This window comes from Ranitomeya imitator, chromosome 4 (assembly GCF_032444005.1).
Source record: "Ranitomeya imitator isolate aRanImi1 chromosome 4, aRanImi1.pri, whole genome shotgun sequence".
Taxonomy (NCBI): domain Eukaryota; kingdom Metazoa; phylum Chordata; class Amphibia; order Anura; family Dendrobatidae; genus Ranitomeya; species Ranitomeya imitator.
This window is the reverse complement of record NC_091285.1, coordinates 337,688,774-337,711,536: the sequence shown is the minus strand read 5'-3', so window position 1 is coordinate 337,711,536 and position 22,763 is coordinate 337,688,774.

The following is a 22,763-nucleotide window of genomic DNA, read 5'->3' as shown; positions in this document are numbered from 1 at the left end:
CCTAACATAATAACCCATGGCTGTAGGCAATTTTAAATTGGTTCCGTGGGTACACGGGCAGCAGTGGTGTGGTCAGTGGAGGCCTAGTGGAAGGAGTGACCGCAAACAGGCATCGAAGGCGTAAAATAAAAAAAATTGGGCTGGCTGTAGGCAATTTTAAATTGGTTCCAGGGGTACACGGACAGCAGTGGTGTGGTCAGTGGAGGCCTAGTGGAATGAGTGACCGCAGACAGGCATCGAAGGCCTAACATAATGACACATGGCTGTTGGCAATTTTAAATTGGTTCCAGGGGAACACGGGCAGCAGTGGCCTGGTCAGTGTAGTAGTAGTAGAAAGAACGGACCGCAGACAGGCATCGAAGGCCTAAAATAAAAAGATTGGGCTGGCTGTAGGCAATTTTAAATTGGTTCCAGGGGTACACGGGCAGCAGTGGTGTGGTCAGTGGAGGCCTAGTGGAAGGAGTGACCGCAGACAGGCATCGAAGGCCTAACATAATAACACATGGCTGTAGGCAATTTTAAATTGGTTCCGTGGGTACACGGGCAGCAGTGGTGTGGTCAGTGGAGGCCTAGTGGAAGGAGTGACCGCAGACAGGCATCGAAGGCCTAACATAATAACACATGGCTGTAGGCAATTTTAAATTGGTTCCGTGGGTACACGGGCAGCAGTGGTGTGGTCAGTGGAGGTCTAGTGGAAGGAGTGACCGCAAACAGGCATCGAAGGCCTAAAATAAAAAGATTGGGCTGGCTGTAGGCAATTTTAAATTGGTTCCAGGGGTACACGGGCAGCAGTGATGTGGTCAGTGGAGGCCTAGTGGAAGGAGTGACCGCAGACAGGCATCGAAGGCCTAACATAATAACACATGGCTGTAGGCAATTTTAAATTGGTTCCGTGGGTACACGGGCAGCAGTGGTGTGGTCAGTGGAGGCCTAGTGGAAGGAGTGACCGCAAACAGGCATCGAAGGCCTAAAATAAAAAAATTGGGCTGGCTGTAGGCAATTTTAAATTGGTTCCAGGGGTACACGGGCAGCAGTGGTGTGGTCAGTGGAGGCCTAGTGGAAGGAGTGACCGCAGACAGGCATCGAAGGCCTAACATAATAACACATGGCTGTTGGCAATTTTAAATTGGTTCCAGGGGAACACGGGCAGCAGTGGCCTGGTCAGTGTAGTAGTAGTAGAAAGAACGGACCGCAGACAGGCATCGAAGGCCTAAAATAAAAAAATTGGGCTGGCTGTAGGCAATTTTAAATTGGTTCCAGGGGTACACGGGCAGCAGTGGTGTGGTCAGTGGAGGCCTAGTGGAAGGAGTGACCGCAGACAGGCATCGAAGGCCTAACATAATAACACATGGCTGTAGGCAATTTTAAATTGGTTCCGTGGGTACACGGGCAGCAGTGGTGTGGTCAGTGGAGGCCTAGTGGAAGGAGTGACCGCAGACAGGCATCGAAGGCCTAACATAATAACACATGGCTGTTGGCAATTTTAAATTGGTTCCAGGGGAACACGGGCAGCAGTGGCCTGGTCAGTGTAGTAGTAGTAGAAAGAACGGACCGCAGACAGGCATCGAAGGCCTAAAATAAAAAAATTGGGCTGGCTGTAGGCAATTTTAAATTGGTTCCAGGGGTACACGGGCAGCAGTGGTGTGGTCAGTGGAGGCCTAGTGGAAGGAGTGACCGCAGACAGGCATCGAAGGCCTAACATAATAACACATGGCTGTAGGCAATTTTAAATTGGTTCCGTGGGTACACGGGCAGCAGTGGTGTGGTCAGTGGAGGCCTAGTGGAAGGAGTGACCGCAAACAGGCATCGAAGGCCTAAAATAAAAAAATTGGGCTGGCTGTAGGCAATTTTAAATTGGTTCCAGGGGTACACGGGCAGCAGTGGTGTGGTCAGTGGAGGCCTAGTGGAAGGAGTGACCGCAGACAGGCATCGAAGGCCTAACATAATAACACATGGCTGTTGGCAATTTTAAATTGGTTCCAGGGGAACACGGGCAGCAGTGGCCTGGTCAGTGTAGTAGTAGTAGAAAGAACGGACCGCAGACAGGCATCGAAGGCCTAAAATAAAAAAATTGGGCTGGCTGTAGGCAATTTTAAATTGGTTCCAGGGGTACACGGGCAGCAGTGGTGTGGTCAGTGGAGGCCTAGTGGAAGGAGTGACCGCAGACAGGCATCGAAGGCCTAACATAATAACACATGGCTGTAGGCAATTTTAAATTGGTTCCGTGGGTACACGGGCAGCAGTGGTGTGGTCAGTGGAGGCCTAGTGGAAGGAGTGACCGCAGACAGGCATCGAAGGCCTAACATAATAACACATGGCTGTTGGCAATTTTAAATTGGTTCCAGGGGAACACGGGCAGCAGTGGCCTGGTCAGTGTAGTAGTAGTAGAAAGAACGGACCGCAGACAGGCATCGAAGGCCTAAAATAAAAAAATTGGGCTGGCTGTAGGCAATTTTAAATTGGTTCCAGGGGTACACGGGCAGCAGTGGTGTGGTCAGTGGAGGCCTAGTGGAAGGAGTGACCGCAGACAGGCATCGAAGGCCTAACATAATAACACATGGCTGTAGGCAATTTTAAATTGGTTCCGTGGGTACACGGGCAGCAGTGGTGTGGTCAGTGGAGGCCTAGTGGAAGGAGTGACCGCAAACAGGCATCGAAGGCCTAAAATAAAAAAATTGGGCTGGCTGTAGGCAATTTTTTATTGGTTCCAGGGGTACACGGGCAGCAGTGGTGTGGTCAGTGGAGGCCTAGTGGAAGGAGTGACCGCAGACAGGCATCGAAGGCCTAAAATAATAACACATGGCTGTAGGCAATTTTAAATTGGTTTCGAGGGTACACGGGCAGCAGTGGTGTGGTCAGTGGAGGCCTAGTGGAAGGATTGACCGCGGACAGGCATCGAAGGCCTAACATAATAACAGATGGCTGTAGGCAATTTTAAATTGGTTCCAGGGGAACACGGGCAGCAGTGGTGTGGTCAGTGGAGGCCTAGTGGAAGGAGTGACCGCAGACAGGCATCGAAGGCCTAACATAATAACACATGGCTGTAGGCAATTTTAAATTGGTTCCGTGGGTACACGGGCAGCAGTGGTGTGGTCAGTGGAGGCCTAGTGGAAGGAGTGACCGCAGACAGGCATCGAAGGCCTAACATATTAACACATGGCTGTTGGCAATTTTAAATTGGTTCCAGGGGAACACGGGCAGCTGTGGCCTGGTCAGTGTAGTAGTAGTAGAAAGAACGGACCGCAGACATGCATCGAAGGCCTAAAATAAAAAAATTGGGCTGGCTGTAGGCAATTTTAAATTGGTTCCAGGGGTACACGGGCAGCAGTGGTGTGGTCAGTGGAGGCCTAGTGGAAGGAGTGACCGCAGACAGGCATCAAAGGCCTAACATAATAACACATGGCTGTAGGCAATTTTAAATTGGTTCCGTGGTTACACGGGCAGCAGTGGTGTGGTCAGTGGAGGCCTAGTGGAAGGAGTGACTGCAGACAGGCATCGAAGGCCTAACATAATAACACATGGCTGTAGGCAATTTTAAATTGGTTCCGTGGGTACACGGGCAGCAGTGGTGTGGTCAGTGGAGGCCTAGTGGAAGGAGTGACCGCAAACAGGCATCGAAGGCCTAAAATAAAAAAATTGGGCTGGCTGTAGGCAATTTTAAATTGGTTCCAGGGGTACACGGGCAGCAGTGGTGTGGTCAGTGGAGGCCTAGTGGAAGGAGTGACCGCAGACAGGCATCGAAGGCCTAACATAATAACACATGGCTGTAGGCAATTTTAAATTGGTTCCGTTGGTACACGGGCAGCAGTGGTGTGGTCAGTGGAGGCCTAGTGGAAGGAGTGACCGCAGACAGGCATCGAAGGCCTAACATAGTAACACATGGCTGTTGGCAATTTTAAATTGGTTCCAGGGGAACACGGGCAGCAGTGGCCTGATCAGTGTAGTAGTAGTAGAAAGAACGGACCGCAGACAGGCATCGAAGGCCTAAAATAAAAAAATTGGGCTGGCTGTAGGCAATTTTAAATTGGTTCCAGGGGTACACGGGCAGCAGTGGTGTGGTCAGTGGAGGCCTAGTGGAAGGAGTGACCGCAGACAGGCATCGAAGACCTAACATAATAACACATGGCTGTTGGCAATTTTAAATTGGTTCCAGGGAAACACGGGCAGCAGTGGCCTGGTCAGTGTATTAGTAGTAGAAAGAACGGACCGCAGACAGGCATCGAAGGCCTAAAATAAAAAAATTGGGCTGGCTGTAGGCAATTTTAAATTGGTTCCAGGGGTACACGGGCAGCAGTGGTGTGGTCAGTGGAGGCCTAGTGGAAGGAGTGACCGCAGACAGGCATCGAAGGCCTAAAATAAAAAAATTGGGCTGGCTGTAGGCAATTTTAAATTGGTTCCAGGGGTACACGGGCAGCAGTGGTGTGGTCAGAGGAGGCCTAGTGGAAGGAGTGACCGCAGACAGGCATCGAAGGCCTAACATAATAACAGATGGCTGTAGGCAATTTTAAATTGGTTCCAGGGGTATACGGGCAGCAGTGGTGTGGTCAGTGGAGGCCTAGTGGAAGGAGTGACCGCAGACAGGCATCGAAGGCCTAACATAATAACACATGGCTGTAGGCAATTTTAAATTGGTTCCGTGGGTACACGGGCAGCAGTTGTGTGGTCAGTGGAGGCCTAGTGGAAGGAGTGACCGCAGACAGGAATCGAAGGCCTAACATAATAACACATGGCTGTAGGCAATTTTAAATTAGTTCCGTGGGTACACGGGCAGCAGTGGTGTGGTCAGTGGAGGTCTAGTGGAAGGAGTGACCGCAAACAGGCATCGAAGGCCTAAAAAAAAAAAATTGGGCTGGCTGTAGGCAATTTTAAATTGGTTCCAGGGGTACACGGGCAGCAGTGATGTGGTCAGTGGAGGCCTAGTGGAAGGAGTGACCGCAGACAGGCATCGAAGGCCTAACATAATAACACATGGCTGTAGGCAATTTTAAATTGGTTCCGTGGGTACACGGGCAGCAGTGGTGTGGTCAGTGGAGGCCTAGTGGAAGGAGTGACCGCAAACAGGCATCGAAGGCCTAAAATAAAAAAATTGGGCTGGCTGTAGGCAATTTTAAATTGGTTCCAGGGGTACACGGGCAGCAGTGGTGTGGTCAGTGGAGGCCTAGTGGAAGGAGTGACCGCAGACAGGCATCGAAGGCCTAACATAATAACACATGGCTGTAGGCAATTTTAAATTGGTTCCGAGGGTACACGGGCAGCAGTGGTGTGGTCAGTGGAGGCCTAGTGGAAGGAGTGACCGCAGACAGGCATCGAAGGCCTAACATAATAACACATGGCTGTAGGCAATTTTAAATTGGTTCCGTGGGTACACGGGCAGCAGTGGTGTGGTCAGTGGAGGCCTAGTGGAAGGAGTGACCGCAAACAGGCATCGAAGGCCTAAAATAAAAAAATTGGGCTGGCTGTAGGCAATTTTAAATTGGTTCCAGGGGTACACGGGCAGCAGTGGTGTGGTCAGTGGAGGCCTAGTGGAAGGAGTGACCGCAGACAGGCATCGAAGGCCTAACATAATAACACATGGCTGTTGGCAATTTTAAATTGGTTCCAGGGAAACACGGGCAGCAGTGGCCTGGTCAGTGTATTAGTAGTAGAAAGAACGGACCGCAGACAGGCATCGAAGGCCTAAAATAAAAAAATTGGGCTGGCTGTAGGCAATTTTAAATTGGTTCCAGGGGTACACGGGCAGCAGTGGTGTGGTCAGTGGAGGCCTAGTGGAAGGAGTGACCGCAGACAGGCATCGAAGGCCTAACATAATAACACATGGCTGTAGGCAATTTTAAATTGGTTCCGTGGGTACACGGGCAGCAGTGGTGTGGTCAGTGGAGGCCTAGTGGAAGGAGTGACCGCAAACAGGCATCGAAGGCCTAAAATAAAAAAATTGGGCTGGCTGTAGGCAATTTTAAATTGGTTCCAGGGGTACACGGGCAGCAGTGGTGTGGTCAGTGGAGGCCTAGTGGAAGGAGTGACCGCAGACAGGCAACGAAGGCCTGACATAATAACAGATGGCTGTAGGCAATTTTAAATTGGTTCCAGGGGAACACGGGCAGCAGTGGTGTGGTCAGTGGAGGCCTAGTGGAAGGAGTGACCGCAGACAGGCATCGAAGGCCTAACATAATAACACATGGCTGTAGGCAATTTTAAATTGGTTCCGTGGGTACACGGGCAGCAGTGGTGTGGTCAGTGGAGGCCTAGTGGAAGGAGTGACCGCAGACAGGCATTGAAGGCCTAACATAATAACACATGGCTGTTGGCAATTTTAAATTGGTTCCAGGGGAACACGGGCAGCTGTGGCCTGGTCAGTGTAGTAGTAGTAGAAAGAACGGACCGCAGACAGGCATCGAAGGCCTAAAATAAAAAAATTGGGCTGGCTGTAGGCAATTTTAAATTGGTTACAGGGGTACACGGGCAGCAGTGGTGTGGTCAGTGGAGGCCTAGTGGAAGGAGTGACCGCAGACAGGCATCGAAGGCCTAACATAATAACACATGGCTGTAGGCAATTTTAAATTGGTTCCGTGGGTACACGGGCAGCAGTGGTGTGGTCAGTGGAGGCCTATTGGAAGGAGTGACCGCAAACAGGCATCGAAGGCCTAAAATAAAAAAATTGGGCTGGCTGTAGGCAATTTTAAATTGGTTCCAGGGGTACACGGGCAGCAGTGGTGTGGTCAGTGGAGGCCTAGTGGAAGGATTGACCGCAGACAGGCATCGAAGGCCTAACATAATAACAGATGGCTGTAGGCAATTTTAAATTGGTTCCAGGGGAACACGGGCAGCAGTGGTGTGGTCAGTGGAGGCCTAGTGGAAGGAGTGACCGCAGACAGGCATCGAAGGCCTAACATAATAACACATGGCTGTAGGCAATTTTAAATTGGTTCCGTGGGTACACGGGCAGCAGTGGTGTGGTCAGTGGAGGCCTAGTGGAAGGAGTGACCGCAGACAGGCATCGAAGGCCTAACATATTAACACATGGCTGTTGGCAATTTTAAATTGGTTCCAGGGGAACACGGGCAGCTGTGGCCTGGTCAGTGTAGTAGTAGTAGAAAGAACGGACCGCAGACAGGCATCGAAGGCCTAAAATAAAAAAATTGGGCTGGCTGTAGGCAATTTTAAATTGGTTACAGGGGTACACGGGCAGCAGTGGTGTGGTCAGTGGAGGCCTAGTGGAAGGAGTGACCGCAGACAGGCATCGAAGGCCTAACATAATAACACATGGCTGTAGGCAAATTTAAATTGGTTCCGTGGGTACACGGGCAGCAGTGGTGTGGTCAGTGGAGGCCTAGTGGAAGGAGTGACCGCAGACAGGCATCGAAGGCCTAACATAATAACACATGGCTGTAGGCAATTTTAAATTGGTTCCGTGGGTACACGCGCAGCAGTGGTGTGGTCAGTGGAGGCCTAGTGGAAGGAGTGACCGCAAACAGGCATCGAAGGCCTAAAATAAAAAAATTGGGCTGGCTGTAGGCAATTTTAAATTGGTTCCAGGGGTACACGGGCAGCAGTGGTGTGGTCAGTGGAGGCCTAGTGGAAGGAGTGACCGCAGACAGGCATCGAAGGCCTAACATAATAACACATGGCTGTAGGCAATTTTAAATTGGTTCCGTGGGTACACGGGCAGCAGTGTTGTGGTCAGTGGAGGCCTAGTGGAAGGAGTGACCGCAGACAGGCATCGAAGGCCTAACATAATAACACATGGCTGTTGGCAATTTTAAATTGGTTCCAGGGGAACACGGGCAGCAGTGGCCTGATCAGTGTAGTAGTAGTAGAAAGAACGGACCGCAGACAGGCATCGAAGGCCTAAAATAAAAAAATTGGGCTGGCTGTAGGCAATTTTAAATTGGTTCCAGGGGTACACGGGCAGCAGTGGTGTGGTCAGTGGAGGCCTAGTGGAAGGAGTGACCGCAGACAGGCATCGAAGACCTAACATAATAACACATGGCTGTAGGCAATTTTAAATTGGTTACAGGGGTACACGGGCAGCAGTGGTGTGGTCAGTGGAGGCCTAGTGGAAGGAGTGACCGCAAACAGGCATCGAAGGCCTAAAATAAAAAAATTGGGCTGGCTGTAGGCAATTTTAAATTGGTTCCAGGGGTACACGGGCATCAATGGTGTGGTCAGTGGAGGCCTAGTGGAAGGAGTGACCGCAGACAGGCATCGAAGGCCTAACATAATAACAGATGGCTGTAGGCAATTTTAAATTGGTTCCAGGGGTACACGGGCAGCAGTGGTGTGGTCAGTGGAGGCCTAGTGGAAGGAGTGACCGCAAACAGGCATCGAAGGCCTAAAAAAAAAAATTGGGCTGGCTGTAGGCAATTTTAAATTGGTTCCAGGGGTACACGGGCAGCAGTGGTGTGGTCAGTGGAGGCCTAGTGGAAGGAGTGACCGCAGACAGGCATCGAAGGCCTAACATAATAACACATGGCTGTAGGCAATTTTAAATTGGTTCCGTGGGTACACGGGCAGCAGTGGTGTGGTCAGTGGAGGCCTAGTGGAAGGAGTGACCGCAGACAGGCATCGAAGGCCTAACATAATAACACATGGCTGTTGGCAATTTTAAATTGGTTCCAGGGGAACACGGGCAGCAGTGGCCTGATCAGTGTAGTAGTAGTAGAAAGAACGGACCGCAGACAGGCATCGAAGGCCTAAAATAAAAAAATTGGGCTGGCTGTAGGCAATTTTAAATTGGTTCCAGGGGTACACGGGCAGCAGTGGTGTGGTCAGTGGAGGCCTAGTGGAAGGAGTGACCGCAGACAGGCATCGAAGACCTAACATAATAACACATGGCTGTAGGCAATTTTAAATTGGTTACAGGGGTACACGGGCAGCAGTGGTGTGGTCAGTGGAGGCCTAGTGGAAGGAGTGACCGCAAACAGGCATCGAAGGCCTAAAATAAAAAAATTGGGCTGGCTGTAGGCAATTTTAAATTGGTTCCAGGGGTACACGGGCATCAGTGGTGTGGTCAGTGGAGGCCTAGTGGAAGGAGTGACCGCAGACAGGCATCGAAGGCCTAACATAATAACAGATGGCTGTAGGCAATTTTAAATTGGTTCCAGGGGTACACGGGCAGCAGTGGTGTGGTCAGTGGAGGCCTAGTGGAAGGAGTGACCGCAGACAGGCATCGAAGGCCTAACATAATAACACATGGCTGTAGGCAATTTTAAATTGGTTCCGTGGGTACACGGGCAGCAGTGGTGTGGTCAGTGGAGGTCTAGTGGAAGGAGTGACCGCAAACAGGCATCGAAGGCCTAAAATAAAAAAATTGGGCTGGCTGTAGGCAATTTTAAATTGGTTCCAGGGGTACACGGGCAGCAGTGATGTGGTCAGTGGAGGCCTAGTGGAAGGAGTGACCGCAGACAGGCATCGAAGGCCTAACATAATAACACATGGCTGTAGGCAATTTTAAATTGGTTCCGTGGGTACACGGGCAGCAGTGGTGTGGTCAGTGGAGGCCTAGTGGAAGGAGTGACCGCAAACAGGCATCGAAGGCCTAAAATAAAAAAATTGGGCTGCTGTAGGCAATTTTAAATTGGTTCCAGGGGTACACGGGCAGCAGTGGTGTGGTCAGTGGAGGCCTAGTGGAAGGAGTGACCCCAGACAGGCATCGAAGGCCTAACATAATAACACATGGCTGTAGGCAATTTTAAATTGGTTCCGAGGGTACACGGGCAGCAGTGGTGTGGTCAGTGGAGGCCTAGTGGAAGGAGTGACCGCAGACAGGCATCGAAGGCCTAACATAATAACACATGGCTGTTGGCAATTTTAAATTGGTTCCAGGGGAACACGGGCAGCAGTGGCCTGGTCAGTGTAGTAGTAGTAGAAAGAACGGACCGCAGACAGGCATCGAAGGCCTAAAATAAAAAAATTGGGCTGGCTGTAGGCAATTTTAAATTGGTTCCAGGGGTACACGGGCAGCAGTGGTGTGGTCAGTGGAGGCCTAGTGGAAGGTGTGACCGCAGACAGGCATCGAAGGCCTAACATAATAACACATGGCTGTAGGCAATTTTAAATTGGTTCCGTGGGTACACGGGCAGCAGTGGTGTGGTCAGTGGAGGCCTAGTGGAAGGAGTGACCGCAGACAGGCATCGAAGGCCTAACATAATAACACATGGCTGTTGGCAATTTTAAATTGGTTCCAGGGGAACACGGGCAGCAGTGGCCTGGTCAGTGTAGTAGTAGTAGAAAGAACGGACCGCAGACAGGCATCGAAGGCCTAAAATAAAAAAATTGGGCTGGCTGTAGGCAATTTTAAATTGGTTCCAGGGGTACACGGGCAGCAGTGGTGTGGTCAGTGGAGGCCTAGTGGAAGGAGTGACCGCAGACAGGCATCGAAGGCCTAACATAATAACACATGGCTGTAGGCAATTTTAAATTGGTTCCGTGGGTACACGGGCAGCAGTGGTGTGGTCAGTGGAGGCCTAGTGGAAGGAGTGACCGCAGACAGGCATCGAAGGCCTAACATAATAACACATGGCTGTAGGCAATTTTAAATTGGTTCCGTGGGTACACGGGCAGCAGTGGTGTGGTCAGTGGAGGCCTAGTGGAAGGAGTGACCGCAGACAGGCATCGAAGGCCTAACATAATAACACATGGCTGTAGGCAATTTTAAATTGGTTCCGTGGGTACACGGGCAGCAGTGGTGTGGTCAGTGGAGGCCTAGTGGAAGGAGTGACCGCAAACAGGCATCGAAGGCCTAAAATAAAAAAATTGGGCTGGCTGTAGGCAATTTTAAATTGGTTCCAGGGGTACACGGGCAGCAGTGGTGTGGTCAGTGGAGGCCTAGTGGAAGGAGTGACCGCAGACAGGCATCGAAGGCCTAACATAATAACACATGGCTGTAGGCAATTTTAAATTGGTTCCGTGGGTACACGGGCAGCAGTGGCCTGGTCAGTGTAGTAGTAGTAGAAAGAACGGACCGCAGACAGGCATCGAAGGCCTAAAATAAAAAAATTGGGCTGGCTGTAGGCAATTTTAAATTGGTTCCAGGGGTACACGGGCAGCAGTGGTGTGGTCAGTGGAGGCCTAGTGGAAGGAGGGACCGCAGACAGGCATCGAAGGCCTAACATAATAACAGATGGCTGTAGGCAATTTTAAATTGGTTCCAGGGGTACACGGGCAGCAGTGGTGTGGTCAGTGGAGGCCTAGTGGAAGGAGGGACCGCAGACAGGCTTCGAAGGCCTTACATAACAAAATTGGGCTGTTGGCAATTTAAAATTGGTTCCAGGGGTACACGGGCAGCAGTACAATGGTCAGTGGAGGCCTAGTGGAAGGAGGGACCGCAGACAGGCTTCGAAGGCCTAACATAAAAAAATAGGGCTGTTGGCAATTTAAAATTGGTTCCAGTGGTACAAGGGCAGCAGTACAATGGTCAGTGGAGGCCTAGTGGAAGGAGGGACCGCAGACAGGCTTCGAAGGCCTAACATAAAAAAATAGGGCTGTTGGCAATTTAAAATTGGTTCCAGGGGTACACGGGCAGCAGTACAATGGTCAGTGGAGGCCTAGTGGAAGGAGGGACCGCAGACAGGCTTCGAAGGCCTAACATAACAAAAATGTCAATACAATGGTATTGTCAGTGCCAGGCATTAAAGGATGTCAGCGCATAGACTAAACATTGGTGGAGCTGTGAGAGATAATTTTGCAAGTGGTAGAGCACTGTTTGAGCTGGGGGGGGAACTGTCTTGTGGCCGGCGGTACAGGCCCAGGGCCCCTCATATTACAACGGTGTGTCTGATGTTGGGTGCGCACCACCACCGCCAGAGACACTTTATTGTACTATGAGGGACCCAGTGGCGGTGCCGTTGACCAAAAGCGGGCACACCCACCTCTTCAGACAAACAGCACTCTCACGGGTGCTGTCGCCAAGTGGCGATACCACGGCCCCGTGTGGGGAGTTTGGCCATTTAGTGAGGTGTAAACATGTCGTATGCTGGACAATCAGGTGCAGAAAATTATGAGATTGGAAAAGTCATTCAGAATAGTCCACAGGCAAGACCTTTTCATAGGAAAGCTAGGTGTCAGCCGGGCAAGGTGGGGCAAAAGATTTCGAAATCCAGTTGTGGTTCATTTTAATGAAGGTTAGATCATCTACATTTTGGGTAGCCAGACGAGTCCTTTTTTCTGTTAGTATTGAACCTGCAGCACTGAATACTCTTTCTGATAGGACACTAGCTGCCGGGCAAGCAAGCTCCTGCAATGCATATTCTGCCAATTCTGGCCAGGTGTCTAATTTGGATGCCCAGTAATCAAATGGGAATGACGGTTGAGGGAGAACGTCGATAAGGGATGAAAAATAGTTTGTAACCATACTGGACAAATGTTGTCTCCTGTCACTTTGAATTGATGCTGCAGTACCTGTCCTGTCTGCGGTCATAGCAAAATCACTCCACAACCTGGTCAGAAAACCCCTCTGGCCAACGCCACTTCTGATTTCTGCCCCTCTAACACCTCTGGTCTGCTGGCCCCTGCAGCTCGTGTGAGAATGATCACGGGCGCTGTGTGCAGGAAATGCCAGAAGCAAACGGTGAACAAGAGTTGATTGTTTGGTTGCTAATATTATTTCCAAGTAGTCATGTGGCATTATATTTTGCAATTTGCCTTTATAGCGAGGATCAAGGAGGCAGGCCAACCAGTAATCGTCATCGTTCATCATTTTAGTAATGCGTGTGTCCCTTTTGAGGATACGTAAGGCATAATCCGCCATGTGGGCCAAAGTTCCAGTTGTCAAATCTGCGGTTGTGCGTGGTTGAGGGGCAGTTTCAGGCAAATCCACGTCACTTGTGTCCCTCCAAAAACCAGAACCCGGCCTTGCCGCGTCAACAATTTCCAGTGGCTCCGGAAAAGCTTCCTCATTAAAAATATAATCATCCCCATCATCCTCCTCGTCCTCCTCCTCCTCTTCGCCCGCTACCTCGTCCTGTACACTGCCCTGGCCAGACAATGGCTGACTGTCATCAAGGCTTTCCTCTTCCTCAGCTGCAGACGCCTGATCCTTTATGTGCGTCAAACTTTGCATCAGCAGACGCATTAGGGGGATGCTCATGCTTATTATGGCGTTGTCTGCACTAACCAGCCGTGTGCATTCCTCAAAACACTGAAGGACTTGACACATGTCTTGAATCTTCGACCACTGCACACCTGACAACTCCATGTCTGCCATCCTACTGCCTGCCCGTGTATGTGTATCCTCCCACAAAAACATAACAGCCCGCCTCTGTTCACACAGTCTCTGAAGCATGTGCAGTGTTGAGTTCCACCTTGTTGCAACGTCTATGATTAGGCGATGCTGGGGAAGGTTCAAAGAACGCTGATAGGTCTGCATACGGCTGGAGTGTACGGGCGAACGGCGGATATGTGAGCAAAGTCCACGCACTTTGAGGAGCAGGTCGGATAACCCCGGATAACTTTTCAGGAAGCACTGCACCACCAGGTTTAAGGTGTGAGCCAGGCAAGGAATGTGTTTCAGTTGGGAAAGGGAGATGGCAGCCATGAAATTCCTTCCGTTATCACTCACTACCTTGCCTGCCTCAAGATCTACAGTGCCCAGCCACGACTGCGTTTCTTTCTGCAAGAACTCGGACAGAACTTCCGCGGTGTGTCTGTTGTCGCCCAAACACTTCATAGCCAATGCAGCCTGCTGACGTTTGCCAGTAGCTGCCCCATAATGGGAGACCTGGTGTGCAACAGTGGCAGCTGCGGATGGAGTGGTTGTGCGACTGCGGTCTGTGGACGAGCTCTCGCTTCTGCAGGAGGACGAGGAGGAGGAGGAGGGGGTGCGAACGGCTACAGCCAACTGTTTCCTAGACCGTGGGCTAGGCAGAACTGTCCCAAACTTGCTGTCCCCTGTGGACCCTGCATCCACAACATTCACCCAGTGTGCCGTGATGGACACGTAACGTCTCTGGCCATGCCTACTGGTCCATGCATCTGTTGTCAGGTGCACCTTTGTGCTCACAGATTGCCTGAGTGCATGGACGATGCGCTCTTTTACATGCTGGTGGAGGGCTGGGATGGCTTTTCTGGAAAAAAAGTGTCGACTGGGTAGCTCGTAGCGTGGTACAGCGTAGTCCATCAGGGCTTTGAAAGCTTCGCTTTCAACTAACCGGTAGGGCATCATCTCTAACGAGATTAGTCTAGCTATGTGGGCGTTCAAACCCTGTGTACCCGGATGCGAGGCTAAGTACTTCCTTTTTCTAACCATAGTCTCATGTAGGGTGAGCTGGACTGGAGAGCTGGAGATCGTGGAACTAGCGGGGGTGCCGGTGGACATGGCAGACTGAGAGACGGTGGGAGATGGTATTGTTGCCGCCGGTGCCCTAGATGCAGTGTTTCCTACTACGAAACTGGTGATTCCCTGACCCTGACTGCTTTGGCCTGGCAAAGAAACCTGCACAGATACTGCAGGTGGTGCAGAAAATGGTGGCCCTACACTGCCGGAAGGGATGTTGCGTTGATGACTAGCTTCATTGGCCGAGGGTGCTACAACCTTAAGGGACGTTTGGTAGTTAGTCCAAGCTTGCAAATGCATGGTGGTTAAATGTCTATGCATGCAACTTGTATTGAGACTCTTCAGATTCTGCCCTCTGCTTAAGGTAGTTGAACATTTTTGACAGATGACTTTGCGGTGATCAATTGGATGTTGTTTAAAAAAATGCCAGACTGCACTCTTTCTAGCATCAGATACCATTTCAGGCATTGCAGACTGAGCTTTAACCGGATGGCCACGCTGTCCTCCAACAGGTTTTGGCTTTGCCACGCGTTTTGGGCAAGATACGGGCCCGGCAGATGGAACCTGTTGCGATGTTGATGCCTGCTGTGGCCCCTCCTCCTCCGCTTCAGAACTGCTGCCGCCTGCACCCTGTTCCCCCAATGGCTGCCAATCGGGGTCAAGAACTGGGTCATCTATTACCTCTTCTTGTAGCTCGTGTGCAACTTCGTCTGTGTCACCGTGTCGGTCGGTGGTATAGCGTTCGTGATGGGGCAACATAGTCTCATCAGGGTCTGATTCTTGATCAGCACCCTGCGAGGGCAATGTTGTGGTCTGAGTCAAAGGACCAGCATAGTAGTCTGGCTGTGGCTGTGCATCAGTGCACTCCATGTCAGATTCAACTTGTAATGGGCATGGACTGTTAACTGCTTCACTTTCTAAGCCAGGGACGGTATGTGTAAAGAGCTCCATGGAGTAACCCGTTGTGTCGCCTGCTGCATTCTTCTCTGTTGTTGTTTTTGCTGAAGAGGACAAGGAAGCGACTTGTCCCTGACCGTGAACATCCACTAATGACGCGCTGCTTTTACATTTACCAGTTTCACGAGAGGAGGCAAAAGAGCTAGAGGCTGAGTCAGCAAGATAAGCCAAAACTTGCTCTTGCTGCTCCGGCTTTAAAAGCGGTTTTCCTACTCCCAGAAAAGGGAGCATTCGAGGCCTTGTGTAGCCAGACGACGAACCTGGCTCCACAGCTCCAGACTTAGGTGCAATATTTTTTTTCCCACGACCACCTGATGCTCCACCACTACCACTACCCTCATTACCAGCTGACAATGAACGCCCCCGGCCACGACCTCTTCCACCAGACTTCCTCATTGTTTTAAAAACGTAACCAAACTAACGGTATTTGTTGCTGTCACACAACTTACACGGTGAGCTATAACTTCAGTATGATTTAGCTACCCCTTTACAGGTGGGTGAGACCACAACGAAAATCAGGCACAATGTTACACACTCTTTTTGGTGGCAACAAATGAGAGAGATGCCACACACGCAGGACCGTCACTGAAGCACAAATGTAAATATTAATCTCCCACTGATTTGATTTTTTTTTTTTTTTTCAGGGAGACTTTAGAAAAAAAAAATAATAGAATAAAATGATTTTTTCAGGAAGAATTTAGAAATCAAATAAAATAAAATGATTTCTTCAGGGAGAATTTAGAAAACAAATAAAACAAAAATTAGGCTTTCTATGGCCCACTGAGTGAGAGATGACGCACACAGGAGTCAGGAGTGGCACACAAGCCCAGAGGCCAATATTGTTCTCCCAATGATTGATGTAGTGATTTTTTCAGGTAGATTTTGGAACCCAAATCAAGCTAAAAAAATAATAGGCTTTTTATGGCCCACAATTGGAGAGAGAGAGAGAGATGGCACACCCAGGAGTCAAGACTGGCACACAAGCAGAAAGGGCAATATTAATCTCCCACTGATTTGATTTTTTTTTTTTTTCAGGGAGACTTTAGGAAAAAAAATAATAAAAAAAAATGATTTTTTCAGGAAGAATTTAGAAACCAAATAAAATAAAATGATTTTTTTCAGGGAGAATTTAGAAAACAAATAAAACAAAAAAATAGGCTTTCTATGGCCCACTGAGTGAGAGATGACGCACACAGGAGTCAGGAGTGGCACACAAGCCCAGAGGCCAATATTTATCTCCCACTGATTGATTTAGTGATTTTTTTTCAGGTAGATTTTGGAACCCAAATCAAGCAAAAAAAAATAATAGGCTTTCTATGGCCCACAATTGGAGAGAGAGAGAGAGATGGCACACCCAGGAGTCAAGACTGGCACACAAGCAGAAAGGGCAATATTAATCTCCCACTGATTTGATTTTTTTTTTTTTTCAGGGAGACTTTAGAAAAAAAAAATAATAAAAAAAAAATGATTTTTTTCAGGAAGAATTTAGAAACCAAATAAAATAAAATGATTTTTTCAGGGAGAATTTAGAAAACAAATAAAACAAAAAATAGGCTTTCTATGGCCCACTGAGTGAGAGATGACGCACACAGGAGTCAGGAGTGGCACACAAGCCCAGAGGCCAATATTGTTCTCCCAATGATTGATGTAGTGATTTTTTCAGGTAGATTTTGGAACCCAAATCAAGCAAAAAAAATAATAGACTTTCTATGGCCCACAATTGGAGAGAGAGAGAGAGATGGCACACCCAGGAGTCAAGACTGGCACACAAGCAGAAAGGGCAATATTAATCTCCCACTGATTTGATTTTTTTTTTTTTAAGGGAGACTTTAGAAAAAAAAAATAATAAAAAAAAAATGATTTTTTCAGGAAGAATTTAGAAACCAAATAAAATAAAATGATTTTTTCAGGGAGAATTTAGAAAACAAATAAAACAAAAAATAGGCTTTCTATGGCCCACTGAGTGAGAGATGACGCACACAGGAGTCAGGAGTGGCACACAAGCCCAGAGGCCAATATTTATCTCCCACTGATTGATTTAGTGATTTTTTCAGGTAGATTTTGGAACCCAAATCAAGCAAAAAAAATAATAGGCTTTCTATGGCCCACAATTGGAGAGAGAGAAAGAGATGGCACACCCAGGAGTCAAGACTGGCACACAAGCAGAAAGGGCAATATTAATCTCCCACTGATTTGATTTTTTTTTTTTTTTCAGGGAGACTTTAGAAAAAAAAATAATAAAAAAAAAATGATTTTTTCAGGAAGAATTTAGAAACCAAATAAAATAAAATGATTTTTTCAGGGAGAATTTAGAAAACAAATAAAACAAAAAATAGGCTTTCTATGGCCCACTGAGTGAGAGATGACGCACACAGGAGTCAGGAGTGGCACACAAGCCCTGAGGCCAATATTTTTCTCCCACTGATTGATGTAGTGATTTTTTCAGGTAGATTTTAGAACCCAAATCAAGCAAAAAAATAAATAGGCTTTCTATGGCCCACTGAGTGAGAGATGGCACAGACAGGGATGGCACTCTAGCAGAAATGCCAATCTTAACCCCTTTACCCCCAAGGGTGGTTTGCACGTTAATGACCAGGCCAATTTTTACAATTCTGACCACTGTCCCTTTATGAGGTTATAACTCCGAAACGCTTCAACGGATCCTGGTGATTCTGACATTGTTTTCTCGTGACATATTGTACTTCATGATAGTGGTAAAATTTCTTTGATAGTACCTGCGTTTATTTGTGAAAAAAACGGAAATTTGGCGAAAATTTTGAAAATTTCGCAATTTTCAAACTTTGAATTTTTATGCAATTAAATCACAGAGATATGTCACACAAAATACTTAATAAGTAACATTTCCCACATGTCTCCTTTACATCAGCATAATTTTGGAACCAATTTTTTTTTTTGTTAGGGAGTTATAAGGGTTAAAAGTTGACCAGCAATTTCTCATTTTTACAACACCATTTTTTTTTAGGGACCACGTCTCATTTGAAGTCATTTTGAGGGGTCTATATGATAGAAAATGCCCAAGTGTGACACCATTCTAAAAACTGCACCCCTCAAGGTGCTCAAAACCACATTCAAGAAGTTTATTAACCCTTCAGGTGTTTAATAGGAATTTTTGGAATGTTTAAATAAAAATGAACATTTAACTTTTTTACACAAAAAATTTACTTCAGCTCCAATTTGTTTTATTTTACCAAGGGTAACAGGAGAAATTGGACCCAAAAAGTTGTTGTCCAATTTGTCCTGAGTACGCTGTTACCCCATATGTGGCAGTAAACCACTGTTTGGGCGCATGGGAGAGCTCGGAAGGGAAGGAGCGCTATTTGACTTTTCAATGCAAAATTGACAGGAATTGAGATGGGACGCCATGTTGCGTTTGGAGAGCCACTGATGTGCCTAAACATTGAAACCCCCCACAAGTGACACCATTTTGGAAAGTAGACCCCCTAAGGAACTTATCTGGATGTGTGGTGAGCACTTTGACCCACCAAGTGCTTCACAGAAGTTTATAATGCAGAACCGTAAAAATAAAAAATCATATTTTTTCACAAAAATTATATTTTTGCCCCCAATTTTTTATTTTTCCAAGGGTAAGAGAGGAAATTGGACCTCAAAAGTTGTTGTCCAATTTGTCCTGAGTACGCTGATACCCCATATGTGGCAGTAAACCACTGTTTGGGCGCATGGGAGAGCTCGGAAGGGAAGGAGCGCAGTTTGACTTTTCAATGCAAAATTGACAGAAATTGAGATGGGACGCCATGTTTCGTTTGGAGAGCCACTGATGTGCCTAAACATTGAAACCCCCCACAAGTGACACCATTTTGGAAAGTAGACCCCCTAAGGAACTTATCTAGAGGTGTGGTGAGCACTTTGACCCACCAAGTGCTTCACAGAAGTTTATAATGCAGAACCGTAAAAATAAAAAATCATATTTTTTCACAAAAATTATATTTTTGCCCCCAATTTTTTATTTTTCCAAGGGTAAGAGAAGAAATTGGACCTCAAAAGTTGTTGTCCAATTTGTCCCGAGTACGCTGATACCCCATATGTGGCAGTAAACCACTGTTTGGGCTCATGGGAGAGCTCGGAAGGGAAGGAGCGCCGTTTGACTTTTCAATGCAAAATTGACAGGAATTGAGATGGGACGCCATGTTGCGTTTGGAGAGCCACTGATGTGCCTAAACATTGAAACCCCCCACAAGTGACACCATTTTGGAAAGTAGACCCCCTAAGGAACTTATCTAGAGGTGTGGTGAGCACTTTGACCCACCAAGGGCTTCACAGAAGTTTATAATGCAGAGCCATAAAAATAAAACAAAATTTTTTTCCCACAAAAATTATTTTTTAGCCCCCAGTTTTGTATTTTCCCTAGGGTAACAGGAGAAATTGGACCCCAAAAGTTGTTGTCCAATTTGTCCTGAGTACGCTGATACCCCATATGTGGGGGGGGAACCACCGTTTGGGCGCATGGGAGGGTTCGGAAGGGAAGGAGCGCCATTTGGAATGCAGACTTAGATGGAATGGTTTGCAGGCGTCACATTGCGTTTGCAGAGCCCCTAATGTACCTAAACAGTAGAAACCCCCCACAAGTGACACCATTTTGGAAAGTAGACCCCCTAAGGAACTCATCTTGATGTGTTGTGAGAGCTTTGAACCCCCAAGTATTTCACTACAGTTTATAACGCAGAGCCGTGCAAATAAAAAATATTTTTTTTTCCACAAAAATTATATTTTAGCCCCCAGTTTTGTATTTTTCCAAGGTTAGCAGGAGAAATTGGACCCTAAATGTTGTTGTCCAATTTGTCCTGAGTACGCTGATACCCGATATGTGGGGGGGAACCACCGTTTGGGCGCATGGGAGGGCTCGGAAGGGAAGGAGCATCATTTGGAATGCAGACTTAGATGGATTGGTCTGCAGGCGTCACATTGCGTTTGCAGAGCCCCTAATGTACCTAAACAGTAGAAACCCCCCACAAGTGACCCCATATTGGAAACTAGACCCCTCAATGAACTTATCTAGATGTGTTGTGAGAACTTTGAACCCCCAAGTGTTTCACTACAGTTTATAACGCAGAGCCGTGAAAATAAAAAATCTTTTTGTTTTCCCACAAAAATTATTTTTTAGCCCCCAGTTTTGTATTTTCCCAAGGGTAACAGGAGAAATTGGTCCACAAAAGTTGTTGTCCAATTTGTCCTGAGTACGCTGATACCCCATATGTTGGGGTAAACCCCTGTTTGGGCACACAGGAGAGCTCGGAAGGGAAGGAGCACTGTTTTACTTTTTCAACGCAGAATTGGCTGGAATTGAGATCGGACGCCATGTCGTGTTTGGAGAGCCCCTGATGTGCCGAAACAGTGGAAACCCCCCAATTATAACTGAAACCCTAATCTAAACACACCCCTAACCCTAATTCCAACGGTAACCCTAACCACACCTCTAACCCTGACACACCCCTAACCCTAATCCCAACCCTATTCCCAACTGTAAATGTAATCTAAACCCTAACCCTAACTTTAGCCCCAACCCTAACTGTAGCCCCAACCCTAACCCTAACCCTAGCCCTAACCCTAGCCCTAACCCTAACCCTAGCCCTAACCCTAACCCTAGCCCTAACCCTAGCCCTAACCCTAACCCTAGCCCTAACCCTAGCCCTAACCCTAGCCCTAACCCTAACCCTAACCCTAGCCCTAACCCTAGCCCTAACCCTAGCCCTAACCCTAACCCTAGCCCTAACCCTAGCCCTAACCCTAGCCCTAACCCTAGCCCTAACCCTAGCCCTAGCCCTAACCCTAGCCCTAACCCTAGCCCTAACCCTAACCCTAATCCTAGCCCTAACCCTAGCCCTAATGGGAAAATGGAAATAAATACATTTTTTTTATTTTTCCCTAACTAAGGGGGTGATGAAGGGGGGTTTGATTTACTTTTATAGCGGGTTTTTTAGCGGATTTTTATGATTGGCAGCCGTCACACACTGAAAGACCCTTTTTATTGCAAAAAATATTTTTTGCAATACCACATTTTGAGAGCTATAATTTTTCCATATTTTGGTCCACAGAGTCATGTGAGGTCTTGTTTTTTGCGGGACGAGTTGACGTTTTTATTGAAAACATTTTTGGGCACGTGACATTTTTTTATCGCTTTTTATTCCGATTTTTGTGAGGAAGAATGACCAAAAGCCAGCTATTCATGAATTTCTATTGGGGGAGGCGTTTATACCGTTCTGCGTTTGGTAAAATTGATAAATCAGTTTTATTCTTCGGGTCAGTACGATTACAGCGATACCTCATTTATATCATTTTTTTATGGTTTGGTGCTTTTATACGATAAAAACTATTTTACAGAAAAAATAATTATTTTTGCATCGCTTTATTCTCAGGACTATAACTTTTTTATTTTTTTGCTGATGATGCTGTATGGCGGCTCTTTTTTTGCGGGACAATATGACGCTTTCAGCGGTACCATGGTTATTTATATCTGTCCTTTTGATCGCGTGTTATTCCACTTTTTGTTCGGCGGTATGATAATAAAGCGTTGTTTTTTGCCTCGTTTTTTTTTTTTCTTACGGTGTTTACTGAAGGGGTTAACTAGTGGGACAGTTTTATAGGTCGGGTCGTTACGGACGCGGCGATACTAAATATGTGTACTTTTATTGTTTTTTTTTTTTTTATTTAGATGAAGAAATGTATTTATGGGAATAATATTTTTTTTTTTTTTTTCATTATTTTGGAATATTTTTTTTTATTTTTTTTACACATTTGGAAAATTTTTTTTTTACTTTTTTACTTTGTCCCAGGGGGGGACATCACAGATCAGTGATCTGACAGTTTGCACAGCACTCTGTCAGATCACTGATCTGACATGCAGCGCTGCAGCCTTCACAGTGCCTGCTCTGAGCAGGCTCTGTGAAGCCACCTCCCTCCCTGCAGGACCCGGATCCGCGGCCATCTTGGATCCGGGGCTCGAGCAGGGAGGGAGGTGAGGAGACCCTCGCAGCAACGCGATCACATCGCGTTGCTGCGGGGGGCTCAGGGAAGCCCGCAGGGAGCCCCCTCCCTGCGCGGTGCTTCCCTGCACCGCCGGCACATCACGATCATCTTTGATCGCGGTGTGCCAGGGGTTAATGTGCCGGGGGCGGTCCGTGACCGCTCCTGGCACATAGTGCCGGATGTCAGCTGCGATAAGCAGCTGACACCCGGCCGCGATCGGCCGCGCTCCCCCCGTGAGCGCGGCCGATCGGCTATGACGTACTATCCCGTCCAGGGTCAGATAAGCCCAGGGCACCTCGACGGGATAGTACGTCTAAGGTCACAGAGGGGTCAATCTCCCACAAAAAAAAAAAAAAAAAAAAAAAAAAGAACTGTCCTTCAATTACTATCTCCCTGCAGTAATCTCAGCCAGGTATGGCAGGCAGCAATAAGGAGTGGACTGATGCACAAATTAAATAAAAAGTGTGGACAAACAAACAAGATAGCTGTGCAGAAAGGAAGGAACAAGAGGATTTGTGCTTTGAAAATAGCAGTT